This window comes from Haemorhous mexicanus, chromosome 6 (assembly GCF_027477595.1).
Source record: "Haemorhous mexicanus isolate bHaeMex1 chromosome 6, bHaeMex1.pri, whole genome shotgun sequence".
In the NCBI taxonomy this organism is placed as follows: Eukaryota; Metazoa; Chordata; class Aves; order Passeriformes; family Fringillidae; genus Haemorhous; species Haemorhous mexicanus.
The window spans coordinates 23452697-23479577 of NC_082346.1; positions in this window are offsets into that span (position 1 = coordinate 23452697).

Consider the following 26881-nt stretch of genomic DNA (forward strand, 5'->3'; position numbering starts at 1 on the left):
ATTTTTTGTTTAAAAATCAAAGAAAATAGCTTATGGGAGAGGAAATAATTGCATGATTTTTAGTGTTTTTAATCTATCCAACTATCTGATAGGAAAATTAACACTACCCTATAAAACACCAAGGGAAGGCACAATAGTATTTTATATTGGCGACTCTAAACTGTTTGATTCTACATATATGCTCCTCTTTATCTTCCAGACATCGTCCTTACTAAATGATCTTTAAGGGCCCTTCCAACCTAAACCATTCAATGATATTCATGGGGTTTTTTTGAGGTCTGGGTTTGGGGTCTTTTTTGTTTTTTAGTTTTTATTTTTGAGGGGTTTTTTTGTTTGTTTGGCTCTGTTTTGGTTTTGGTTTTTCTTTTTGTTCTGGCTTTGTTTTTTTGGTTTTTCTTTTTGGTTTTGTTTTTTGTTTGGTTATTTTGAGATTAATGATATTTGGATTCCATAAATGCATTCATAGGGTACTTCTATAGAATATGCTCACTGGGATAAAGAAAACTCCATCAGGAGGCTGATCTCATAGATCTTAAATCACATTGAAGGAAAAATGCAAATCTTCAAACGTTTTTCCAGAAGCTGAGGGTGTGGTGGGGTGGGACATGTCTTTCCTTTGACTTTTGAAGACATAGGAACAGATCACTTCCCTCCAAACTCCACAAAAAATTGATTTACTTAAATGATCTATGACCACTAAACTCTACAAAGAAAGAAAACCTTAGGGCAAAAAGCCTCAAAAAACATGGGAACATAATTATCCATTTGAGAAGCATAATAAAACAAGCAGTTTTAATAACTATTAAACTGTTAAAACCAGCAGTCCTAACTGGTTTTAACTATATAACTAAATAAAAATTTAGAGGATGAAGGGACATTTGCAGTGCAGAGAGCCAGAATTCAAAAGGGTGTTCCTATACTTTCTGTATGTGGGTGTATATGGGGGAAGCGTGTTTTATTTAAATGCATACTGACAGTGAAAATGTAGCAAAAACATTTACATTGGCTTTTGGAAATGTTTTTTTCTTAATTTCTAATTATTTTCAAACTAAGCAAATGCCTAAGACTCTATTAAATCTCAAGGGAATAATGTAAGCACTACCTCCTGCTTATCCTTCGCATGAAAAGCCAATTATGTGAAAGAGTATTTAAGAGTATGAGGGAGATAGTAGAAACAATCTTATACTTTACCAGAAATATGGTTGGTTGCAAATATTTGCTTTCCCAGGTTGAAAAGCTAAAATACAGCTGTTCTAAAAAACAACTGGTGCCTAACATCAGGCTTAGTTTTAGAAATTAAGCTCTTCAGGTTTTCAGTCACTGTTGGTTTATTTTAGTGCTATGTATACAATCTCCTTTTTCAGCCTTATGTGTACATGTAACAATCTCAAATTGGGGAATTTCTACTTGTTTAATTTATTGCTAATTAAAGCAGGAAAGCAAGTGAGGCATGGGGCAGAAAAAGAACACAATCAAGCAAACACTTGGATGTCAGGGTCATGTACACAGAAGTTTCCTTACAACGCTTTGTTGCTATTCCTGCTTTATTCTCCCTTACTTTTCTTTTTTCCCCTTTTCTCAGATGTTCTCTGCTCCTTCAGGTTTTCCTGCAGCTCCTTCTTAGCATACTTGCTGTAGCCACAGCCCTTCAAAGCTGTTGCTCCCCAGTGTGGTGCCTGGTTCCCCAAGCCTGTCTCCAGTAAGATGCTCCCACACCCTGCCTCTTTCTTTCCTAAACATTTTTCTGTAATGGTGCCAGCAGAGCAGATAACACTGTGGTTACTTTAAGGCCACCAAAGAAAAATTTACATGTTGTTATTTACTTGAAGGAGCAGGAGAAATCCTGTGTTCTGTTTTCTCTCTGGTGCATTGCTACTGTTGCTATCACCAGGAATTATGAGAGACTGCTGGGATGACCAGTTCACACTTCTTGAGATGCATTGGACTGAAGAACTGCAAAAAAAAAAGCATCTCAACATATCGTTGTAGGATTTACTGAAAGAAGTACAAAATAGATTTCTACAAGTGAAACCAGAGTGGTGACAGGAAGACAATTTTGAGAGCTATAGGGAACCTAAAATCCATATGGTTTAGCAAGAAGGTTATGAGAATGGAATATGATCCCATTCTAGCTTTCACTCAGTAGGGTTATTGCCAGCTTCAAACATAACCTAAGTCCAAATTTACAGGGAAAAAAAGAATTTGCAGACATTCAAAACTATTTATGTGATGCACATTTTCCCTCTGAAAAGACACTGTGTACCTAGTCATTTCCAAATCAGGGGGGAACAAAATCGATAAAAATGCCTATTGAATTTTTTATGTGCACTGACTAATCAAAAATGTGCATAGGTTATGAGAAACCAGGGATGACACTTGTGGGCTTTGTAGCTAGAAGTGTCTTTAGGGTTTTGGCATTAATCTCAGGTTTCCAGCTAAACTGCAACCCATAGTGCATGGCTATTGAAATCTTTTCACAACCAGCAATTCTCAGGATTTTTAACTGGAATTGGGGAAGAAGAGACCTATTCAAAATTCACACACACATGTTTTCCTGTATGTTTTCCAAGAGATTTTGAAATGGCTTTTGCTAACTGAAATAGCAGCTAGAAATATACTTGACATTTCACTTATTTTTGAGTATTTTTAACCTTGGTGCAAATGTTTCATCTCTTATATTATCTTGTATACTGGGATGCAGTTCATGAAAAATTTATCTTCCATGTGGCATCCAATATTTGGAGATTATACCACCTGGAATCTGTTTATTCAAACACACCTGGTGCTATCCTCTCTTTTTAGACTGTATTACAACTTAGCCTTGCCACTACCATGAATCATAATTTCTGGGCTGTAGAGAAGCCTATTTACTTATTTCCCAGTAAGTTACATACATTTTGGAAAATGACTGAAAATTTAATTATTCCCAGTGCCATTCTACTGGAGCTTCTAGACCAGTTTGAACAGTACTTTTGGTTTTATTTTGTAATTTTTTATGTTTGTTTCATAAATGCCAGCAAGGTAAAAAGGACTAGGCACTCTTAGTATCAGAAGCCAAACTTCTGTTACTCTTGAGCATATTTATTTCTTTGTTTTCTGTTTAGTTTCACTGTTCTTCAAAAAATTCCTCATCAGTGCATCTCCAGAAGAAACCACAAACCCTGAAATGAGGGATTTTTTTCTACAATTATATGACAGAAAGTACTAAAAACTCTGTGCACTTTAATGCAAGTCTTACTTTGGCAGTTCATAGAAATTCCCTCTGCTAGGGCCTGAACATAAAAAGAAATATTTTTATGTGAGTTCATAGTAGATTCTTCAGATGAATTAAATTATTGTTCAAAAGCCAAGTACCATAAAAATACAATTACTATATATTGCAATGACTATAATGTACATCATTATAAGCAACATTAATCCATTTCATCTTTATCCTTCGTTTTACAATGGAAAACAATCTGTGATTATTTTCCAATATTCTGGTATTGTAAAGAGGACACTACAATATTTTATCAGCCCGCTTTTGCCAAGACAATTGTTTTTTCAGATTACTTGGTACAGAAGCAAGTTTATTTCAAAACTGTCAGGTATTTAGTATAAAATAAGAGCTCAAAGAATAAAAAGGCCCTCACTTCTGCTGTCAAAAAATTAACCATTTACACACTATTTTTAAATCACTCTCTCTCTAATTGGCTTCTATTTGTTATGCTGTCTCTCTGATATTGGTTTGTCTTTAAAATAAATTTAAAATCCTGACATTTCTGTCCCTTTTTGTTTTGTTCATGAAGAATTACCAAAATGTAATAGGTGTTTCTCGATCATCCGCATTGAAGCAAATACAGGGATATTCCCTTAAAGGTTTGGGTGAGGGGAGGATTCCTTCTCCCCTCTACATAAATAATAGAATTTCAAAGTAATTTGTGAGAATACTTCAGTATAAATTATTTGGGTCTAGCCTTCCCAAAATACCCCTGTCCTCATTTATCTGATATTTTTACATCTTTTTGTTAAAACAAAACAAAAACAAACAAACAAAAAAATCACCAAAAAAAACCCTCAAAAAAGTTCATATAAGAAAATAGTGTCAGTCAAGGCTCTAGAAGATCACAAACTACACCAATCTCCAGCACTCACCTACAGTGTCATCAAGCTCCCAATGCAAACTCTTAGACCCAACTACAGCATTTTAGCATCTGTTTTCTGTGTGTCAGACTGTCACTCAATTCAAGCATGGTGAGCTACCAGAACCTAAAACACCCAGAATTCCATGGTTACTGCTCCCCCAAGACTCCACAAGTCTGACAATTTTTTCCTCATTTGGCCCTAGCACATCTGCTAGATCATCTTCCCTGGTCAGCAAGAGACTCTAAAGGTGTCTTTGCAGAAGATGTTCAAGTGCACACTAAAGATTAATGCTTGTTATACTGACACTTTCTCTAGTTCTCCAAAAAGAGGCTTGATCCTCTTTTTCTTCTTGATCAGATTGTCTATAGCAGATGTCCATCAAAATGCCACACTTGCTGATCTGGTCCTTGCTCGTAAGTTCCCAAGCAGCTCCTCTCTTTCTTGAGACACAGCTACAGGCTCCCAAATGGACAGAGCACATCTCCTCTTCCTGCCCATCCCGATCCTCTCAGCAGCATGTACACATCCAAAGCAGCCCTCTAATTATGTAACCTATCCTTTACCACTTTGTAATTCCAATGAGATAATAGCTCTGTGACTGCACATTGACTTCTCCCTCCTCCTGTGAGATTCCCATGCTGCAGGCATTCATGCACTGCATAAATGAAACATAATAAAGGAAAAGGCAAACTTCTTGCACTTAGAATAGAACAACCTGTGCAACAGGATTCTCTGGAGAGAAAGAAGCATAACAGCAATATGTCCTTGTTATTAAGATGACCTAAACCATTCTAAGCTTGTGGTCAGTAAGTTAAGACAAGTGATTACTGCCCTCCATTCTGTATCTTTGGGGCTACATCCTCAATACTGTGCTTTAATTTTGAGGTTCCAAGTATAAGATACTGTCATGCCAGAATGGATAATCATTCCTGTAATTCAGCAAAGGGTCAGCAAGATACTGGAGAACCCAATGTGCCAGAAAATGCTGAGATAACTGGCTTAATTCTTTTCCTAAAAAAAAGAAATGTGGGATCTAATGTGGGATCTTATTGCCACAGTGAACTACTTAGTGAGAAGGTAAAGAGAGACCCTCCAGAATTATCTGGAGGTACACAGCGCTGGGGTGAGAGGCAGCAGACACAAGATGCTTGAAGGGAAATTCTAATTAGATATAAGGAAAAACCCTTTCACACTTACAGTGATCAAATACTGAAACAGGTGCCCAGAGAAGCTGGGGAATTTACATTTTTGGACATGTTCAGAATTTAACTGAACAAGCTTCAAGAGCATCTTCATCCAAAATAAGCTGGTTCTGTTTCAAGTGTGCAGCCAGACAAAACAACCTCCAGAGGCCCCTTCCAACCTTAATTATTCTTGGATGATATCACTATTGAGGTCATTTAAACACATCAGATAGACTATTTTTTCCTCCTCTAGTTTTGCAAAAAGTGTTGAATTTCCTTCCTACAAAAGAGTGAAAAAACGACCCAAATTTCCTGAAGTTCCAATGCAAAGACATACAGCACTACGTTAATTCCTCATCCGCCTAAATATTAAAAGAAGTAACAAAATTATGAGCTGAAACCTAGAAAAAATTCAGGTGAATATATTTCATTGCTGTAGGAATACCTATTGTATATTTCTGAAAAAAGGTGACTGGAAAAATCTCAGTGTAACACTTCTTCCTCAGATTTTTTGTTTCCTGTAAAGTTAAAAAGTGGAAATAATAATAATGACAATGACAATGTATAGTTTAATTTTTTTTTCTTTTTTTCAGAATGTAAAATGGTTGAGGTATTTACCTATTTGGCAAGCAGTTACAAGATATTATACATCCTGACAGACCTCAAAGCACTTCACAACTCTATAATAATAGACTAATTCCATTTACTACTGAAGTGCAGCCAACTATGAGACAGAACACAGCAGTGGCTTAACAGCACAGATGAACACTGTCAGCCCTTTAGATTAGTAGGTAGACGTAAATATCTTATCCATTTAAAAACCACAGGGTGTTTTGAGACAGAATAGAATTAGCCAAACTTCTAAATAACAAAGAAACCACAAGTAATATCACTGGTTTTTGGTAATGTACTCCTTTTTTGCTTTTTGTATTTTCATTCTGTTTGGGTTGATGTTTTTTTCTTGGTCTGGTGGGTTTTTTTGTTGTGTTTGTTTTTTTTTTTTTTTTTTTTTTTTTAATGTAGAATCATTAGAACACATTATTTGGGATAGCTAAAATCTTTATCCCAAATTAATACTGAATTTGACCTGAGTCTAGAAAAGATTAATTTCATATGCAACACATACCAATGTCTCCTTTGATGGCCTGCAGTTAAATCCTGACTCACAATGAACTAAACTACTGAGTCTGTTCTGATCCCAGCTCAGAAATGCTTTACTTTTCCACAATGCTTCTTGAAGTCCCTCAGTAAAGCTTAATGACATATACTCTTGGTATTTAAGCATACAGGGCTCAATCTGTTGCTTAAGTATAAACGTCTAATGCTATTTGTCATGCTCCAGGATTATGTGAGACGTTGTCAGGAGTCTGGCAGATATAACAGGATCTATGGGAGACTCATGCCCATCTGGAAAGGCAGCTGGAGGCTAGATTTAGGCAACTAAATCAAGCCTCCACTGCAAATTTAAAAAGCATCAAGCTGGTGCTACAAACACCACTCTCCCTACTATTTCTGCCCATTTTATCTGGTGATAACAATTATTGCAAAAGTGTTAAAATAAATTTTTTCTTGTTTTAGAAACTGTAAGGGCTTCCTGTAAGTGTATCAGTTAAAAATTGCAGATTTCACTGACAAAGAAATTGTGTCTAGTTCTGCCTAGGAAGTGTTTTTTTAACAAATTTAATCACCAGAATCTGAGGTTGAATTATCATCAGCAAGACTGAGTTCTATAATTATTAGGAATAGTTTAATATTGTACCTGCGTTTGTCATGTAACTGAGGCTATAAACTTTAGTTGCTGAGCTAATCTGGCCAGTGTCACTGTTCAGAACTGAGTGCAACCAGACTGAAGGCATGTAGTCATAACAACCAGTTTTTCCATTTTTTCATTCTCCAAAGACAGTTGAAGACTAATTGCAACAAATGGAAGAAATATAATTCATTTTCTCTTTTTTGGGACAGCTTAAGAGGTTTAGGAGTTAAAGGTTTCTAATCTGAAATCAATAGGTACTGGAGAAGTATTAGGAGTTAATTCTTCACCCATATAGTCTATATCCTTAAGTTAAATATGGTATGAAGAATAAAAGAAAAAGTAGTTTATGCTCAATTTGGCTTGCTACAAAAGAAGTTTTACTTCCTTTTCAACATATTAGAAGTGTTAATTTGTCTGAGTCATTCAGCACCTCTTTCTCTCTGATTTTTTTCCTTTCTATGTCGCCATCTTTTTCCTAATTTCAGCACATATTTAATGAACTGACATATTGATAAAAAGGTCAAAAGATCTGTCTCCAGCTCCTGCGTAAATATGGCAAAGAAAATAATGTTACAGAAAGTCCAAATGGCACAATAAAAACTTCTTGCCATGGACTCATTATACAGTGTATGATATAAACTCTATCTGTAAAAACTTTTATTGGTATGTCAGATTTTAGATGTGATTTTTTTAATGTGGGTGTGAAAAAATTTCATACTTCTTTAATGCGCTTATAATTTGAAATTAGAGAGATGAAAATACAGATTTTACAGTACTCTGTCTTAACTTTTGAAATGGATTCATGAACTGGATAAAAGATGGAAAATATGAAGTTGCCTTCATTCAAAAATTATTGTCAAATATTTACACAGCTACCAAACTTTGGACAATTTAACTTCCTTAAAACTGTGGTGTGTTGTGGATTTTTTTTCATTTGTCAAAAGGTCATAAAACAACTGATTTTCCTTCCATAGGTCATCTTAATTGACTATAGTTGTACAAAAAAATTTTTAAAAGGCTCTCTCTTTTAAAGTTATAGATGTGCTGAATAAAAATATTGTCCAGTAAGAAATTTTTGATGTGGTTCCCTCTGAGAAACTTGCGTATGATTTTGGGCTTGATTTTTACTTTATTCTTAGATAGACATACAAACAAACAAGCAAAGTATATTTTCATTCATATATGTTCATTTTATGCTAAGGTATTAGCAACCAGAGATGATATCCATTCCATTCCATGCAAACTCTTATCAAGCACGTCTAGCATCACAGCACCTCAACTGCGCTATTTGAAAATGAAAAGAATTATGGTGTTAAGATACTTTATTAACTTGATATATTATTTGAAGTGCAAAATGTTTCAAACTGATCACAAATGTAATGCAGCGACTATGAATGTTACCTTTGTTGTTGTTCAATAACTCCTATTCTTGTTTCTAGTAAAAACATGTACAAACAAGGAACCTGGGCTGCTTTTTGTAGAAGGCAATACATCACAAACTCATCACATTTTTAGGATGCAACACAGCACAAACTCAAAAACTCAGAGCATATATATTCCCTTTCTGACATGAATATTGTTTCATGCTCCTTAAAACTGAGCACAGAAACTTGGGCTAAATTTGATGTGGTGCAGAGAATGAAAAAACAGCTAAGCAAGTAAACCAAAACAACAGCCTACCATCAAAGACAAATTTTGTGGTCTGGCTAAATTTTTAATTAGGACAGATTTCAGAGAGATCTCAGTGCTGGAGCTGGACACCAGCAGAATACAGAGTAATGTAATTTTTATCAATAAAGACCTGCTGCTGTAGAGAAGCAGGAGAGTTGATTCATCCATTCACTGGTGCCCCTCAATGCAACATGCACTGTTTAGTGGGGCCACAAAATCTCTGTTTCCCAAGAATTGCATCTTTGTAATCAGATTTTATCCTTCTGCACAAACACAGACCCAGAGTGAATCTTCCTATAATCTGTCCCAGTTCTAAAAGGGTGAAATAGTTTCTAAATAAAACTTAGTATTGCGTTTTTTAATTTCTTGTTGTAGTTTGTCTTCAGGTAAACAAAGACACTGCAAATATTTTCTATTTAGAAACATCTTTTTCTCCAGAAATAGAGTATGGACTATTAGATTATTTGGCCTGCAAACTGTTTATGCCTTGCTGTTTTTCGTTTTTTGTAAAGGCATTGAATATTGTGGTTTTATTAGTATCAATCTGCAAGGGCTTTCCCTCTGGCTACAGTATTAATGCAGAAAAGAAAGTGCTACCTTGTGTATAAACTGTTTTCAAAGTCTAAAACACATTTCAGAATTAGAGAATAAAATATCTTATTTTCTCACTTAAAAACTGGCTAAAATGCCTTTAAGCACAATTCTTTCTATACTGTGCCATGTCTGGCTTTGTAACCATTACTTCTTATAAATTAGTGAGCATTCAAAATAACTAAAAAATTACTTGCAATGAGGCAGTCACCCACTATTAGTTACATTATAACACTGCTTTTCCAGTAATATTTGGTATCTTTGAATTTTCTTGTTTGAGCTCAGGAAAAAATGCAAATTCAGCTACAATGCAACCCAGTGCAAGAGATATATAAATATTATATACAAACCAGTACAGGAGATAAATAAATATTATATACAAACAAGAGGCATGTTTTTAATTGGAATTGCTTTCAACACTTTGAATGGTTGGGCATAGCACAAAGTTACTAGGGTCAAGGATGTGCGTGTTTCTGTATTGTTGAAACCAATAGAGCCCACAACAAAATATGATTTGGGGAAAGCCCAAAAGCTAAACTTAGTTCAACCTTCAAAAGAACAGTGCAAATTATCAAGCACAGCGAAGTAATATTAGAAGAATTAAAAAAGAATATAATCATAGCATGCTTCTTGAACAGAATAACTCTTCTGTGAATAGGTTGTGGAGACAGAGGTTACCCAGTTTTTAAACAAGGTTTCAATGGTTGAGGCTTTTGGTGCACTGACAATTTCAAAAACTCCATTGCATTTGAATACTTTATACTAATCTCCAAGAAAGGATTATAATCTTCAGGGTTGTCAATTGATACCCTTTACCAGTGCAAAAGTCATCATAAAAGAAGGGCAATTACAGAACTACTGAATCTAATGAAAGAGAAAACTGGAAGTGACTAAAGGAAGTTCATGCTGTGAGCATGAACAGAGGGCATCTCCTTCCTCTGCACCAAGCCTGTTCTGCAAGCTCCAGTATTTCAAGATCCGTAACAGAGAATTTTCTTCTTTTTTCCATCGCAGAGAAACTACTATGGAAAGACCTTTGTTTGATTTATGACATCTGTTTGGTCAATCTTTGTTTCTGTTTCCCAAATTGGATAAAATGTCATTCTTGTGTACTACTGAATTTAAAAACTTTTTTTTTTAAACAGAGTTCAAATTAGCTGAAGTTTGATAAACATGAGCAAAGCAAAGCATGAAATCTTCTCCATATAGGATCTGCCCTTACACACAGCTTCCAATATTCCAGCATTCCAAGGGAAATAAAAACAAGCATAGCCATAATACACACTGCTGACACTCAAAAATGTCCTTTTCCGCTTCAAATTCCAACAGTTCAACAGCTCTCAAAAGAGTTATTGATGAAGCCTAAAATTAGCTGTAAAAGTTCATCCCATCACAGGCCTTTTCAAGTGTATTCTGAACTGAATTATTAGCAGATGGGATTTGAATTTCAGCATTTGCAAAATAATTCTGCCCTGTAAACAATGGGTTCTCTGAAGATTTCTTCAGTTTTTCCTATTAACCTCTCCCAGTAAACATAAAGAAAAAAATTCTTGCATCATTTGAAAGTATTTTTCCCTTTTATATACTTACTGCAGTGGTGACCATATGGTTACAGTCCTGTCATTTTAATCTCTTTTTACTCTCCAGTGTTTGTGTGTGCTATTGAATTGCTGCCATACATCACCCCAGAGGAAGGGTTGTGTTTCAGTTCTGGATAATGGATTTGCTGTACCATAATAGTTTTTTACAGTGATTTACCTTATCAGCACAGCGTTTAAAGACTGACCCCTTCTGAAATTCAAGACCTTTAGATGGTATCAGCTTGTAACATCCATTTCTACTATTAATTGCTTCAGTTTAACAGTTTTACTTAATGGAACTTGAACATGAAGAATGAGAGAAAGCTATTAAAATGTGATACTCACTGGGTAGTGCCCATATGGAATAGACATTCACTCATTCACAGGTTTCCCCATATTCCCTTTTCAAACCACTCCCTGTTGTCCAAGCCCACAGAGGACTATAAAGACCTTTTATGTTTGCCTAAAGCCTAACTACCAAGATCTCCTGGAATCAAGAGACACATTTTGAAGTTGGTCCCAACTGCTCTACTATTCTCAATGAAAGCACTCAGCAGAACAGCTGGTTTTGCTTATGTTTTTAGTCTTCTTTTTGCAGTTCTCCTGGGCAAGACCTACTGACTAAGGGAAAAAATGAAAAAAATGAAAAGAAAAGTACATAGGACCTAAAGATAGAAAAGAAGATATTGCATATTGAGAAAGGGAGAAAAGTTAGCAACAAAAATATATCTGAGAATTCACAGGTCATTGGTTCCAACTTCTTGCTGCAAGCAAACATAGTCATAACTATCAGAAGCTGTCAAGCATTGTGCTAAGAATTCTCCTTTTTCCCAGAAAGTTAGCTCTTTTCTAGCTAGGCTATACAATACTTAAAATACTCCATCAAAATGCATTCATGCCTCAGTTCTCCATTTACCTCTCCGCCAGCCCTGGATTTTAATGGATTCTTCCTGCTCTGGCACTTACTTGTGTCTTCATGCATTTAGAGAAAATAAACACAATCCCCTCTCAGTTCTCATTTTTCCATGTTAATTATGTCATCCTCTTCCAGACCTCTCTCATAAAGGAAGCCATTACTACTCTGAGTATTGTAGATGCTATTGTTTACTGTAATTTGAAATCATCACCTGAATACAGAGCAAATAAAAGAGACCTTTACAGTAAAAATTTATGACTGAATTTTTATTTCCTCTATGTCTGCTGGAAATTCCTCCTTCATTGCCTGGAAGAGTTTAAGATTCAATTTGCTTTGGGTGATCTTGTAATGACTTAGCCCCACTCAAAGAAGTGACAATTTTCAAAGTTGCTGCTCTATCATACATGCTGATATTAGACATGAAAAGAAAGAGGAACAAAAAAAAAAAAAAAAACCACCAAAAAACAAAAAAGAAGAAATCAGACTATAAAACCCAGTAGAATTTCAAAACATTTATACCCTTATAATGCATAGTCATACTTAAGTATGTAACTGTCATGTTGACTCCTGTAAAAGTGTGTCTGGACTTCTCTGTATGTCATGCAATGCATTCATACTTCAGATGGTAATGTAATCTTTGCCTACCTCTACAATAACTGAACAGTAATCTGATAAATAAAAAAGAAATATTGGATAACAATTACCGGGCACAGCTAATATTCAAAAGATGACTCTAAGAATATTAAAAATATCTCTAAATTATGATTCTTTTAAATTTAATTATAAAAAGAGTACTGTGGTATGAAATAAAAATTCTATTCAGCAAAGAGAGGAAAGTTGATTAGCTACTGTAATCTAGAGCCAATACTTGTTGCAAGAGAAAAAGCACATGGTTCACAAATTAAGAAGAGAGATGTGAATCACTAGACTGCTGCTCTTTAGTACTATTTTGCCTAAAAGAAGGTAATTTTTTGCATTTTTAGCTGTTTTTGTGAAATGTCTTTTAGGGTAGCATGAACATCCCTAGTGGAAAAATATTTGAATAGGATGACCATCAAAGCAGCATATCACAAATAACACAAGGTTCATTTTCTTGTCTGTGCAGACATAACAAAAAGCAAAACCTAAAAATGCATTTATGTAAAATTTCCTCCAATTACAAAACCTCCACCACAGTTAAGCACCTCTGACATAAAGTGGTTGGGAAAGCTTGAAGCCATGCTTTGCATGTCTCCAAAGCTCCTAATAAAAAAAAAAAAAATTAAAAACAAAGGAGTCCATTGAAGAAGAAAGCAGATAAAATCTCAAGTAAATAATGCAATCATAATAAAAAAAGAGAATATTTATGAGTTCTCAGAAACTCCTTCCTCAAATTTATTAATAGTGTCAGGTTTTTTGAACTTCAGAAGTTCAAAGTTTTGTTAACAAAATGAAGCCAAGTAAGTGTTACACAGGACCAAGTGAGTAGTACCAATAGATGACACTGAAGGCAGATTCAAACCCAAGAAGACAAGCCTTTAAAAAAAACTTCAGTCTGGTCATGTAGGGACCTGCTATCATTCAAGTACCCAGCTGTACTTTTTCTCCTCCTTCAGTAAAGAGAAGTATCAGCAAAACACGTATTTATTAAAACTGCAACTCGTTATCATATTTTATATATATATATATATATATATATATATATATATATATACATATCACTGATATGTTTCCTTGCCTGATGTTTGATAAATTAAGGGATGCTGACTCCAAAAAGAAGCCTTTTCTGAGAAATATCATTCAGAAGAATGATCTAGAGCTACATTACCAGCTTTGACCAAGAGCAATATACTCCATGATATACTCCTGCTTGTTCAGAAACAAAACCATGTCTCGTTTAAATTTTGAAAATAAGATAAACTGCTTTTCCTTTTATAACTCCTTTCCAGCTGTGTAATCAAGTACTGCCACAGCACTGAACGGTTTCAATATAGTCCAGCCGGCACAGAGAAGTTTCTTTCCCTCAGGGAGCAGCAAACCCACATTGGAGCATTTTTCAGGCACATTTCCAGACTGCTTGCAGTCCAAAGCCTGGTTTGGATCTCCCAAGTGCCAACAGGATTTCCTTCCTGACCTTGAAACTACTCAGTCACTCCTGACTGAGAAGCAGCCATGGTGAATTCTGGGTGACAAAGGCCCACCTTTTCCCAGCAGTACTAGGTCAGTGTCTCAGATCATTTGGAGAGTGAAAGACCAATACAATTATAGCCTCATCATCTTCCTTCTGCTGTTTTACAACTTTGCTTCGCCAGCTACTGACACAAAGCAAGATATTTCTCCCAATTCTTTGAAGTTGTTTAATGAGTGATGAAAGTTGGTAATAGAAATAATTGTTATGTATACTGCTCCAAAAGTGACAGAAGAAACACCTACGAGTATTATAATCCCATACTCTTTTCCAGAAATAAAGAGACATAGAAGAAGGATGTTTAACTGTGCACAACTATCATCTTCCTTTCAGCATAATAGTGGTTGTGTATCTCTATAATTAAAGATAATTATAGACTATAAAATTTGTACAGCGATTAACCAAAAACAAGATGATGCTCTGTGCTGCCAAGACAAAGACATCCATCACTGAAGTTTCTCCCTCTCATATTTGGAATTTCCCCACATTCTATTTCTGTTGCCTTCAACATTACAGTATATCTGCAACTCAAAAAGAAAATCCCTGATTTTCAAAGTGCCATGTTAAATCTGAGTTGCTTCATTATTTTAACCTTAATAGAATAGTGAAATGAGACTTTTACAATTATTCTTTATCCAAAGAAGCACATTTACCTCTAAAGTGGTAAGAATGTGTTGAATGTACATCCTGTAATAATGAATAGTATAATCCTTACAGATATGCTCTTCACTAATGCCATTGCAGATACTCTCATTATTAACTCTACATACCTAATCCCTTTCTGAATACCTGATTTCTGTAATTTCTATAGTTGTATAGATTACTCAGGCTAGCTATGCATCAAATATAATGGTATTTCCTTAATGCTATTTCTCCTTTCACTTTAACATCCATTACTAGCATGGCACGCTTATTTCTTCTGATGTGAGTTTTTCAAGAGATATTTTGGATATATTCCTTTGAGGAAAAAAACCCAGACTTACTATCAAGGTTTTATATGTAGTGACAAGAACACATACGAATGAGCTTACTATTTAAGAAAGAATAATTTGGAACTCAGAATTTCAACTCTATGTTAAATACCTGCATTATACATACTTTGCATCCTCAAAGAGATAAAGCTCAAAGTACCAAAACAAAGATTTCAGAAAGCAGCAAAGAATGCAAGAACACAAACTGTATTGCCACTCTAATTTCTATGTATTTTTGTTCAATGTAATTTAATGCAATTTACCTTTTTTTTGGTTTTGGAAATCTAAAATATGCATTTCCACTATATTTGGTTGAAAAGAATATCATGAAGTGAGGCTACAAGACCAACAGTCCTATCTTCTATTTGTATTGAGGATTAAAATCCATGACCTACAACAGGTTTTCATGTAATCAAACACTTCCACTGTATAACATAACCACAGATATGCAACTCTTTTTCATGAGTTTCAATTTGGAATCATATTTATTTTTCTTTGGCAGGAAGTATTAGGAATTTCTCATTTTCTCTAGGGCTGTTTGGCCTAAATTCAAAGGATTTTTTGGATGCACTGTCATCATGAAAGTGCTTCATTTATATTTACATTTCCAGCCCCTCCATGGAGAATGCTAGAGAACATTTCATTCATTCCACTTTCACTGAAAAAGTGCACACTGCCTGTTTTTCTTCTCTAAGAAGAAAAAAGGAAAGAAAAAGGACCCTTTTCAGTGATTTATCTCTTTTCCTTACAGATTTGTTGAACAACAATCTAATGGGTCAGTCAGCATTTTCTGTTCTTGGTATTTGTGGGTTTACCCTCTTGTACAAAAGACAGACTCCAAAAGTCTTGTGGCACTGCACCCTCATTGAAATAATAAGAGCAGAAAAAATTCTAATTTCAATGCAGGAATTCTTCATTAACATCCCATGGCTACCTTGTTAAAGCAAACTTGTTTCTCCTTTGTTTCTAATTCTTCATCACAGCACTTATTTGAAGGGATCAGAAATACTACTGAAACACATTAGCAAACTACATGTGGAAAAATAAATATGGTTGGTGACATGTTTGTCCATTTTGACTCCCAGAAAAAAATCAGTGGATGAGGTTACTGACAACACTTTTCAGGGAATAAAATTCAATTTGTTTTCACTTTGACTGAAAAAAAGGAAGAGAAAATGCTAAGTTTATGTCAAAATTGAGCAACCTGGTCATTTTCACTGTTTTTTTCAAGATGAAGGATGAAAAGGGTCACTCATTTCACACTACTATCTCTTGAAATTCTCAAAAATAAAACAAATGTGCCTGCAGTTCAAGAAGCTCAAGCAGTTATCCAAGAAACTGACAGTATCTTTCAGGAATGAAAAATGACTGTCAGCATGAGAGACAGTTCTTAGTTTGCCTGTCATTATTTACTTCTAAGGTCTGCCTAGTCTGGGGAGATGTCAAGGGAGCAGCTGTCAGACTGAAGGCAACAGAATTGGGAAAACAACCTAAACTTATATTTGAATCACGATTGATCATAACCTGCACTATGCAAAAAGATAAGTATAATAAGGGGGCAAAACAAAAAAGGAGTTGTGCTCATTCATTTAAAATATTAGCAGTAGTAAAGACTAATAGTTTAATATATAGTTGCTGGAAAACATTCTACAGAAATGAAGTCTCACTGAAAAATAATGATTTGCTGAATTTCAGGTCTCCTAAAGTATACAAGAAACAATAGAAAAGCTCTTATTTATATTCATAACTGGTTTGGTTTGCTGCACCTTTTCCAAGGAGGAACAAAGCTGGAGAATTACTTGAAACATGCTTATCAAATTTTCATTTTTTTTTACAATTCATCTCAAAGTATCTAATAAATAATCAGTAAGTATAACATTCATTTTTAAAGCTGAGGAAAGCAAGTGACTTGTGTAACAAACTTCACAAGCCCACGAACAAAATCCAGTGGCAAGCTGAGAAAGTGTTAAGCTTTTCTAGCTCAGTCTAGGAGTGGACTGCACCTTTTATTCAGATTGTTTTTGTCTGAGCTATCACTTAATGATGTATCACTTCCTTCAGAGTGGACTGACTTCAGTTTATCAACTTAGTTCATTTGTGCCATCTAAAACTGATCAGGCTTCTGTTATCTGGGATTTTAAAACCGATGGTTAATTCAAATAGTACACACATAAAGAATTTGTATTCCTAAAATAAATCTGGCGTATCAGAAATTTGTTTTTTGCACATACACAAAATATATTCAGACTTTTTGAAAAAAATCTTTAGAGCCATGATATAACTGTTGAATGCTGTTTTTTTCAGCATAATAAATTTGACGGGTTTGTATTTGACAACTTTCTGCACCACTGAAGAAATGTAAGTGAAGTAGAATTATTCATTTGCAAACATCATGATTTCTTTTTTCATTGCATTACCAAAACATGAAAATTTCAAAGACAAAATGAAAATGTCTTCTGAAATTGGGTGTAAATATCTCAAAGCTTCAAATAAAAAGCTCAAGTAAGAAATAAAAAAATTATAAAAAATGTACATAATGATTCCTGTGTCTTACCACCTATCACTATTACAATTGCTACCTTTTTCTGCATCTAGGTTGCTCTCTCTCTCCATTAAGGATTGCACATCCCTTACTTTTCCTTTTTTCTCAGGAGCATATACAGACTACATTACCAGAATGTCAGACAATTTTTCACCTTGTAAAGGTGATGTAAGGGTGGTGCACCTTTTAATGATACACTGCAAACATTACTGAGTATGTGCAAAGATAATAGGTTGATTATTCACAAAATCTGTTAACAAAGTTCTGTTATGTGTAGTAAATTGTGCTGGGTTTGGCTGGGGTGGAGTTGATTTCCCAGTAGCATGTTCTGATAGCATGGGGCTGGTTTAGATTTCTACAATGAAAGTAAAGCTTTCTATTACCAGAACCAGCTTGTTATTGCCAGAACAATTCTGAGCTTTCACAGTTTCACTGCAATAAGCCAGTAGCCACCAGTTTTTGTTCCTTCAGGAATTATTTTTGAAATCACAAGGTGCATATATAAGCATTAGACATTTTATCGTATCAGTAGAAAAGCAGTACTATTGTATTCACTTAGTTTCTATGACAGGTTTTGGTGCAATTTTTAAGGTTCTCTTACAATTGACCTGCAACAGATTAACACTCGCTCCTATGTACCAAACAAAGAAAAGAAATCTTTCATGTCCAGACAGTTTATCAGTGATGAAACCAACAAACAGCCACTCTCAGTATTGTTCTAACCATTAAATGCTCTCATCTCTAGCATCTAGATTAGTCTTAGTAGCATAATCAACATTAAAGCAGGTAATTCATCTGGCAAATGCATCAGGATAAATCACTTGGAATGGTCAGAAATGAAAAATTATCTCAGAAAATCTGACTGTTCCCAGGGATTAAAATATATTAGAAAACATCCTAAATTTTAGTTATAATGCTGATATTACACTTCCTTTATGTTTCAGGCTCCACATTAAAAGGAATCATGCCTATCACTGTAAGCTTTCAGAATGCCAAAGTAATAACAAATGAAGAAAAGTTAGTTTTTTTTTTCCTTAAAACCTTTGGCATATACACAGTTCACCAGGGGTACTGGGGGGGGGGGGGGGGGGAATAGTCTTTCTCCCCAGATCTGCCAGCCACTCAAAAAACCATACAATGCTGAAACTGCTGTCTTCTTTGTTTATTTATTCTGCTTAATTTAGCAATGAAACAACTCTGATTTCTAAATAGTATCTGGCTTTTACTTTTCTTGTGTTACCTTAATCTCTCTTGTCTTTCAGTGAGGCTTTTATTGACAGGAACCCTTTTCATTTTACTCTCCTTAACCTAAAAAGTAGTATAAGTGAAGTTTACTAGAATGTTTGTATTAAGTAAAATAGCTGTTCTTATGAGCTCAGAAGCTACGCATTGTGCAGCACAGGAGAAAAGTTCTCAAGAGTTAAAACTGAATTTTGTGAATGCTTTCCTACAGTAGCACACAAGACTTACACCTGTCCTGTAAAAAATCAGTCTCCTCTTCAATAGTCTCTGTCTGAGAAACAAAAGTTCTCCTAAGGGTAGGGCTCTGGAGCTCAGCAAGTCTTATCAGGGAATAAACTCTACTGCCAGCTCTTCCTTCAATTTTTCATTTCAAAAGAAGTATTATCCCTCTTGGTAAAGACAAATCACAAGGAAATACTGCAAAACATTTGTCATACACTAGTTCTTCAGAGCACATAGCATGTTTTCTAAAATATCTTTGTTGCCATATCCTTTCTTGATTCATTCTTCAAGCTTTCACTTGAAGCTTCGTTTTTGCAATCTTCTGTAAATATTATTTCCACAAGTTTATTTTTTGGTGAAGGTCCTCTGCACACACCCCAATCCAAAAATTCAAGAGATGGGACAGTCTAATCTATTAGTACATATAATGATCCTATTTTTCCTGTAGAATTTATGTATTTGCCAATTTGTCAATACATTGACAGATAGCAATTCTTCCCCTTAGATATATTTACTTGTTCTACCATCCCATTGATCAGGTTTCTTTGAACCTTCCTGTAAATGTGCCAGACTTCTTTGGGTTTATAGCTTACTACTTCAGCTTTGACTTTCTATACGTATACTAGTTTTTTCATTCTTTTTTTTTTTTTATCTAAAAAAGAACATCCATGTCTCAGTTTACTAAGTTACTTTGATGAAGTATATTTAGGCTGGTAAGAAGACCTCCTTTAATAAAGGACTATTATACACAGTGATGATGCATCTCTCTTCCTATGCTGTATACAAGCAAATGCTTGGGGCAGTTTTCTGAGAGCAGAAGTCAGAACATTTGGGGGATGGGATCCCAAATACAAAACCAGGGTATTCCATTTGCAATCCTTCCTTGCCTTAAACCAGCACCTAACTCTAACAGAATTGCCAGCTGTGAGCTGAGCAATCATAGAATCATTTAGATTGGGGAAGTCCAACTGCAGCAAGCCCAATGAGACACATTTACACTGAACTTCTAATTGTAGAATTGCTGAATAATTTGTGGATAAACACACCTAGCCTATGACATGTCCAAAAAGAACATGTGAATGCTTTTAAAGGTGCTTTTGGGGGGTTTTATTTTATGTGAAGTAATCACTTTCTGTGTTTTGGCAGCAAAAGAATGCACAAAACAAAACACAGCAAAAGGTAAATCCTATAATGCCATGATGGCAAGAAGTGTAATGCCTTCTTTGGAAATTATCAAGCATCTGATAGCAATTAACAAATAATTATCATCTGGGAAGTATTGCACAAAACAGGAATAACTGTCAATAAAGACATGGAGCTAACACTCCATAAAGCATGTCGGTTTTTGTTCTGTAAAGTCTAAATATTTTTCAGGAACGCATTGTTGGGTTTTGTTTTCTAAAGAGAGCAAATTTAGCACAGATGTAAACATCAATTACTCCATCCAAACAGAACAAAAGGTTACAAAGGTTACTTTCCCTTAGTGAAAACACAACACCTACTATGAACAGAGGTGAAGATAAACAGATTTCATTCTGGATTTGTATTGTAATATATCTTCATCATCATTGTATCAATAGAATTTTATCTTTCTGCACAATCCACCATCACTTAGTATCACGTGACACTTTTCCAGTCCATTTTAAACATCTGATGTGCCCTCTGCCAAATGTGTTGGAAAGAGACTTTTACAATTTGTCGGCCATTCGGACAGCTGCTTATGAAAATGAAAGAGAATTGAAAAAAGAAATGTTCAGAATACCATGAGAGAATTTCTATGAGATAGAGGAGGAGTTAATGACACTGAAATTGTGTCAGTATGGTACGAAAGCTGCTTGGTATTGTTCTGTAAATTGCTTTAGGGCCTAGGAGGACAATAACACCAGAAAAATAGAAGGCATAAGGAAGAATTACAAAAAATGCCACTCACCCTGAATGACATCCTTCTCTATCGGTCCTGTTTTTTGCTGCTGATTCATAACATGCACTGAGTAGTAACAAATATACATTTGCTCTGGCTTGGCAGAAAGGGCACAGAAAGTGCAGGAAGTCAGAGCTTGCTGCTCGTATTTCTGATCTTTTCCATGTCTCTGGCTAAATTTTTCCATGAAAGCTTGAGAAGTGGCTCAAAATTAACTAATACAGTGAAAGGGAAACAAAAGTTGCTTTCTTTTATATTTCTTATTTTTCATATAGGAAATATAAATTATGTATATACCATTTCTACACCACTATTTTTACCAATTGTTTTACTAAGATATTAGCATTAAAAATATGTACAGTACTTAGAACATTAAATGTGGGCACTCAAGTTAACAGCATTTGAAATGGAAATTCATCTAAGTACTTTCTAATAGAGATGCTAGGAGTATGAAGCTTTTGTAAAATCCCTAAAATCCCATATTTTGGTAAATGATTGTTGTGTCTCATAGTAATCTGAAACAGAACTACTCCCCTAGCAAAAATTGCAGCATCCTCAAATAGATTTCTTTGACACCCACTTTTCTAAAGTTACTTTAAATTTTTGACCTTTTTTTTTTTTTTTTAAAATCAAACTACCTAAAACTCACAGAAACAGTTGTCTCAACCTGAGAAAAAACAAGAGAGGGATATAAGAATATCTAATAGCTTGGATTATATCTGCATTGAGATGTCTGTCTCCTATAATTCAGACCAGGACATTAGAACAGCCTTCTCTTTATCTCCAAAACTGTTCCAGTAATAGTTTTGGTCAGCTCTTTCATTTAATGCTGCTCTCCATACCCAAAAGAGTATTCCTACCAACTGTGTCCTAAGATGTGAAAATGAAGTCTGTCCTTGCATTGGTATTGACTCATTCAAAGCTCACAGGCTGATGAAAAAGGGCTGCTGCAGACCCTACAGAATGTGCTACCATTCTCTACTACTCTGCACTCAGCCAAGGAGCTTTCCAAGAAATATACCCTCAGAGCCTTCAGACAGCTTGTGGAAGCTCTCTCATTCTGCTACTGAGACATTTTGACTGTGTTCTGGAGAACAGGAGTGATCCATTTTCAGGTTCACGGTGTGCAGCAGCAGGGGCATTTAAAGCTACACTGATGCTCTGATTCCTCTCAGATGTGTTTAGGGTGACAGTAGCTGTATTTTTCACATTGCCTGATAACATTCAGATTACTCTAGCCACAGGTCCCCCTCTGACTTAAGACCTGTGCATATCAAATAGAAGAAAATGCAGAGTTTTATGTGATCTAAGCTTATATGATCTAAGCTTATCAGAACTGAGATGACTGTTCAATAAAATGTCTGCTTAATAAAAAAATTCATAGCATTTAATTCTTTTGTGCTGATCACCTTGTGAAATTTCAGGTGTTTCCTATTTTATTGCACCTTTGCCTTTCTCTGTGCGAGATGAGCTAGAGAAATATGTGCTTTATTTATCAATCACACTCTTTATTTGTACTCATTTTAGCCAACTGTTGGTGATTTACCATGTATTTTTAGCTACATCACCTAATAAAGAAAACTTCTTCATCAGAATTTATGTTACTATTTCAAATGGCATTAAGTAGCTGATATTTCTCATAAACCTGCATTTTCACTTGCTCTTCTTTTCATGTCCTACTATTCTCATTACAACAGGAGTCAATGTGAGGAAAACATGGCTGCTTCAGGTAGAAGTATGTAGTCATAGCCACATCAAAATTAACAGCATTATCTTCACAAAGAGCAAGGCATGCTGCCTTAAAAAGACATAATACACACATACACAGATAACCAGAATGACTGAAAATAAATTAGCCCAGACATTTTTGATTGTGGACAATATTTATCCTCCAAAGGAACAAAATAGAATTAGGCAGCAAACATGAGTGAGTGACTATGCGTGTGGTGGATAGGATATTGGTAAATTAATATTCCAGAACTCGGGATAGATTTGGAATTTAATTTAGTGAAGAAATTAGTTTAGTTTTATTTTAGCCAAACAGCATTATCCAAACTTAATTACTCTTCCCCAATGCTTGAACTATTTCCATTTGCAGAAGTGACAATTCTCTAACAAAATCGGCAATGAATACCAGAACTGAAGTGATACATCTTCTCTATGATGTCGATATTTAGTCTTTTTAGACAGACATATATACAAATCACAGCCTGGCATCTTATCTTTAAAGGAAGCAGATCTGCTAGAAAAACAACTGTGCACAGCAAATGTAAAACTATACTACCATATATTTACCTTAATTTTTAATGAGAAAAATAATAATAACATTTACTATGGCCCCAACAGAAATGCATATGTAGAGCTGGAATTTATTTTCAGGTACAATGCAGTTTCCAGGAATAACAAAGAACTGAAATTCTTGGTATCCATTTTTTGCACCACAGATACAACTTTACCGTATGAATTCTGTCCCTTTGCTCAACTAACAACAAATGCAGGATACCCTTGATAAGAATAACCAGAGTATCCAGCTTTTCTTTTAATAAAGCAGTTTGGAACATTTATCAAACAGAAGAGTTGTAGCAGAATGAAACTTCAACAAAGACAAGGACTGTCAGGATGCCAGCAGAACAGCTGCAACAAAGAAGCACTCAGCAGTGGTTTTGATATCAATACCTCAAATAAGGAAATTTCAAACACCACTTTTTAGAACTGGGGAGAAGTGCAACTCTCTTACACCTCTTTGGTATATCAAGCTCAAAGTACTGTAAGACATCTATCAAAATTTTCCTTCAAAACAAGATTATTTCATCACGTATCTGGTCTTGGCACACACCTCGCTGCCAAATCCAGCTGCAACCTTTCAGCTGACACCCAGGGCACGGACAGCTGCTCCCTGTGTTAGGGCCAAGCTGCCAACAGTGTGACAGCAGCCCTGCACCTCTGCAGCAACCAGGCCAAGTAACAACTGGAAACAAGAGAAAATTCTCTAGCAAAGCAGCATCCCTGAGTCTGCACCAAGGAATCTTCCCTCTGTTTAGCAGAAAAATAGTCCATAACAAGTATATACAAAGCCAAACTATTTTCCTATTTTCCAGTCACCTATGAGAGCTTTTACTTCTTTGGCCTAAAAGGTCACAGGACCATACAACAATAAGGGTTTAAGAGCTGAACAGTCCTCCAAGTCCTTCTGCAAAACCAACACTCCAATTTGGGCAAATCCAAATCTAGAATTGCTGTTCTGACATTTCAAAAGACAGTCATGGAGAATTACAGTGGATAACATGTTTAATTTCTTCATCTTCAGGAGCTGCTCACATGTAAATATATCAAAGCTCTAAAGACACAGGGGCAGGTCGACGGGAAGGCATTTGCCAACACTTGGGATATAACAAGAAGCTTCGGCTTGGTATCATAACCATGCCATATCTACCAGAAATATTTTAAATGCCCAGGCTATAATCTGATGATGTACAAGACATAATCTTATTCCTGTTCCAAAGGGACTTGGGTGATAAAACAATTTTGTAATAATTTTACTGTCAGCCAGATCTGCAATCTCATAGCTGAAAACCTACAAATGAGTCGGCAGAGCTTTCATTTTTGTGAATAAAGTTGTATTTCACATGTGATACATGGCATAAATGACACTCATTGTACTAAGTTGCTGAGGATGAAAGTATCTAAGAAATGCAAACACTTAATAGAAATAAAGAATAGAAATAATAGAAATAAAGTTAATGTAATTTAAACATATAAAACGCTGCATTTAATATATGTGATGGTTTCTGACAACTAGATTGAACTGCACGTGCTTTTGATGTATTCTAATCAAAGCCTTCTTTTTATTCTTTCACATTCTGCCCTGGGTGTGTGGAAGATGCTCAGACACCTAATAATATTAGCCATACTTTCTCACAGACATTAATGCTTGATGCATTTCAAATCAATTTTTTATAAGCCCAGTACCTCAGCAGTCTGAGAAAGATTGAAGAAATGATGTCTGACTCAAAACAACTACGGGATGTGTGGAAGGGGCCCGATCAAGTTCAGCAAAGGTGGAATGGTGCTCTGCCCCACCCCCCATCCCCTCTGGAACCTCTAGTGCAGCTGTCAGTCACTGGCATGCTGGAAGAAATGTCCCACCCCTGCTCTGCAAGCCCAGTAGAGCCCAAGAGTGGTTATCAGAGCAGAAGCACCTCCTGGGGGAGGATGGCTGCAGGAGGCCAGAGTAGATAAAAAACATTCCATGAAGATGCACCTGGTTGTGTCCCTTATCACCAGGGCTTTGGAGGGAGCCTTTTCCTAATTTTTTTTTCCCCTCATATCCTGGCCTTTGTATGATTTAACCAGAAAAAGAGCTTCTTGTGACTGGACACTGGTACATGAGGAGGTCCTAAAGCTGCTGGGTATTGAGCTCAGCCCCATTCATCCAGAGGACCCTTTGCATGTTGAGTGGGGTTTTACTGTCCATGGGCTGTCAGTTAATGTGTGGCAGCATGGACCAGAGGATCCTACTCATCCAATCCAATTTCATTCACACATCTTTAAGGATGCTGTAAAGCAGGACTCCATATAGGAAAAGAGTGTGTGATGAAATCAGCCCTATAAGAAGGAGCAAAGTTGTAAGATAGCAGACAATAATACTGAGAGGCCCCTTTAAGGTCCTTAAGACAAGGATTTTTGGCACACCCCAACCTCCACCACCTCAAAAGAGTGTTTTTAAAAGGGAATATTAGGCAGCTAAGATTTGCTAGACTAAAAGCAGCAGAAGAAACTGAGAAACACTACTAAATTAGAAGTAAATTCACAACATCTTTGACAGTGATAATTTTGTTCTTCAAGCTGGCCCTAGAAACAAAAATGATAATCACAGTAGCCTACCAAAAGCATTCATATAAGTGTATCACAAAAACCAGAATGCAGCTGCATAAAGTTGTGCAGTTGAGACTCCAATAGCAACCTAACCTATGTGGGAGTGCTCCTATGCAGAATGCACACAGAAGTGTTTTCTTGGGTGCACACTCTACAAATTCCTCACCTTCAGACAGTAATTGAAACTGATGAAACTTTAAAGATTTATAACTACTTGAAACACCATCACTTCTGCCCCAAAGGAAAAAGTTAACCTCAGGTCTTCAACCTCCAAATTAATAACCAGCACTTAGAAGGCTTAAGGTCTTTATTAGGCCTTCAAATCTCATGTTCTTACTGTACCTCCTACAGTTCCCTCACAAATTTGCTTAAATAGGAAGAATTATTTAATTCCTAACAACAAACTTGGACCAAAATAAAAGAACAACATTGTGCACATTTACAAGTATGCGTCAATACATTAGCAGCAAGGAAACATATTATTATTACAAAATGCATGCCTGAAATTACAAGGCTTCAAAAGCATTTTTATTTCAAATCAGTTTTTAAAGAGTGTGATTTGTCTAACATGTTATTAGGACCTCTTCAGATGAAAGGAGAAAAATGGATTAATAACAAAGAGCATACTGATTGAAATCTAATTTCTATTATCACAGCTAAATGATGTTTTTGCATGCAGGCTGAAGCTGTGTATTTTGAGATACGCAGTCCTCTAACACAATGTCACTCATTTCTGTGCTCTTAGAGCTGTTTCCTGTTGAATTGAAAATAATAGTGCCCCAAGAAACTACACAGAATAAAATGCTTCCAGTTAGAAGCCAAGTCTCTAACTAAAGAAAAGAATTAAATCAGTCATTCCCAAACAGCATTTTTAGCTGAAGAATAATATCCACATATAACTATTTTAAAACATTATGTACCTGGTCTATTATCAGCACTACTCAGATGATATTTTTTCACACAGCAATAAAATTCTTAACAGAAATTCTTTTCTATCAAATAATGATTATTTTTTAAAAAAACACAGAACAAACTGAATCAGGAAGAACTCTAGCAAATGAAAGATAATAAAGCAGTACAAAACAAAAGAAACTCATCATGACTGGCCCCGGTCCACAGAG